Source organism: Arachis duranensis, chromosome 2, assembly GCF_000817695.3.
Source record: "Arachis duranensis cultivar V14167 chromosome 2, aradu.V14167.gnm2.J7QH, whole genome shotgun sequence".
NCBI classification, from domain to species: domain Eukaryota; kingdom Viridiplantae; phylum Streptophyta; class Magnoliopsida; order Fabales; family Fabaceae; genus Arachis; species Arachis duranensis.
Window position 1 is genome coordinate 83,769,066 of NC_029773.3, and position 2,632 is coordinate 83,771,697.

A 2,632-nucleotide genomic window follows, 5' to 3' on the forward strand; every position below is an offset into this window, starting at 1 on the left:
CCTGATGCTAGCCATGTGTTAGAACCTGAGTCGGTTCAGTTAAGGTAATATTTGACGCTTCCAGTGGCTCCGGTCAGAATTGATGATACTAGTAGCAAACGGTTGCGTGGAAAAGAGGTTTCATTAGTCAAAGTGGCATGGAGTCGAGGCGGTGTTGAGGAACACACTTGGGAACTTGAGTCGGAGATGCGAACGGATTATCCACATTTATTCCCAGGTAATTGCATTTTGAATTTTGTGGGCAAAATTCCCAATTAGGTGGGTAGAATGTAAAACCCGGTTAATTAACGGCTAATTAACCCATAAATGAGAATTTATTCTAGAAAGCCTAAAATGTGATTTTTATGGCTAAATATGATAGAGGAGATTGAGACGAGAATTTCGGTACCAATTTTATAAAAATCGGACCAAAATTGGACCGAACGGGCCAAACCTGGTCAACCGGACCCAAAGTGGGCCATTGGCCCAACATAACTAAACCAAAACCCTAGTTTTCAGCACTCTCTCTCCTCACAACACTCAAATTCACGCTGAAAAAGAGAGGCCATGGGGGAAGAACACTCTCTCAACCTTCTATCTCTCACTTGATCTTCAAACTACCATAACTTTTGATCTAGAGCTCCGATTGCCGCTCCGTTTGCGGCCACGCGTTCATCGCGGAGAGCTCTATAAAACCCATACAATTAATCTTGAGGTAAATCACGTTTTGCTCTTCGAAATTCCAGCCTTGTTTTCGAGTTTTATGAGCAAAAATGTTGAGATTTTGGGCTCTTTGATGTTATAGGACCCAACTCTCTTGAAGGAGAAGGTTAATCTTGTCTCCTTGGACCTTGGATGTGGTAAGATTCTCAACCCTAGTATATTTTGTTGTTCTATGATGTTTGGGTATTGAGATGTTGTGTATGGGTATGATGATTGTGGCTTAGGTTGTGTATATGTGAATATTGGAGCTTGATTGGTAATTTTGAAAGGCTTGAAAAAGGGATTTGGTGGTGAAAAATCTGTTCTTGGAGGTGTTGAGGCCTTGAGAGCTTGAGGAAAAGTGGTTTGGAAGTGCTCCAGTGGAGCTTGGGAAAATCGGCTAAGGTATGGTTTCGGTTTCCCGTATCTAATATGTAATGTGGTAGGAAATACTTAGACTAGAGGCCCTAAGATAGGCATTGAATGGTTGATGTTGTTGAATGATTGAGATATATGATGTGGTCATATATGTGATGATGATTATTGATGCCTTGGTGGTATGATGTATGAGAACTATGCATGTTGTGATATATGCTTGATGATTGGTTATGGTTGAATTGTGGGTTGAACCATGTTGATGGTGAGTATGATATTGATTGTGTACAATGATGATTTATTGGGATTGGTGTTGTTGAAAATTGGCATGAGGGAGAGTATATGATATGTCAATGTGTTTGAGTTTGAGCCACTTGGGTGAAGTGTGTTGAAATGATGAGATAGTGATTTTGTATATTGTGGTAAAGTTTCAATGTGTGAGTTGAGGAGGCTTAATGTTGAATTTTATATATTTTGATTGATTTCAAAGAAAAGGGATGAAATTGGCATGTTTTGATTGATTTTGAAAAGAGTTGAAAATGGTTTGTTTTGAAAATGGCATATTGTGGTTTTGTATGAAAATATGGTTTTTGGGCATACTTTGGTGGGACATAACTTGGACTACGGATCTCCGTTTTGTACCAAATCTGTTTAGAAATGAAATTGGATCCGGGAAGTCCATGCCGTTTGAAGAACGGGTGAAAAACGATTTAAAATGAGGAAGTTATGTCCGTTGGAAGATTGGGGTTTAAATCTGTGAATTCTGCAGCTTTTAACTTAGAAAATTTTTAGCAGAATAACCCCTTGCGCGTGGGCGCACTTGGCGCGTATGCGCCGATCTTCTAGAAAGCGCCATCCACGCGTGCGCGTGATGTGCGCGGGCGCGCCGAATGTGCTGCACCCAATGCCCAGCCATTTTCCAGAGAGTTATGCCAGAACTGTGCCAGTGTTGTGCGCATGATGCTTACGCGTCGATGAGTTTTTGAGGCCATCCACGCGTGCGCGTGGAGTGCGCATATGCGTGGTCCTGTTTTCATCCCAAAGTTGATTTTTGAGTTTTAAAAGCCAAATCTCATACTTCTAAGCCTCCGATCTCACCATTTATGTCTTAAACCATTATGATATGCCTAGCTATTAGAAAAGGGCTAGTGAATGTGGTAACTTACGAGTGAAGCAAGGGAAAAATGAATGATCATTGAGGATCAAGCACGATTATGTGAGATGCGGAGGATGGTGGTGGAAGTGCTTGTTATGCCATGGGCCGAAAGGCCGTATTTGTTAATGAGATGGCTGGTTATGGATTTAACTGTGATGCCAATGGGCTGGTTATGGATTTAACCGTGAGTCGGAATGGCTGTGTATGATATGAATATTGGCTGGTTCTGGACTGAACCGTGAGCCGGATGGCTGATATGGATGTTGATCCATGGATGAGAATTCATGCATGTTTATGCTGAATTATTGATAATTGTGATTTGCACTTCCACTATCTGAGATACGAGTTTCCCTGGGTAGTAGCAGTGGCTAGCCACCACGTGCTCCAGGTTGAGACTTGATACTCTGTTGACCCTATGTC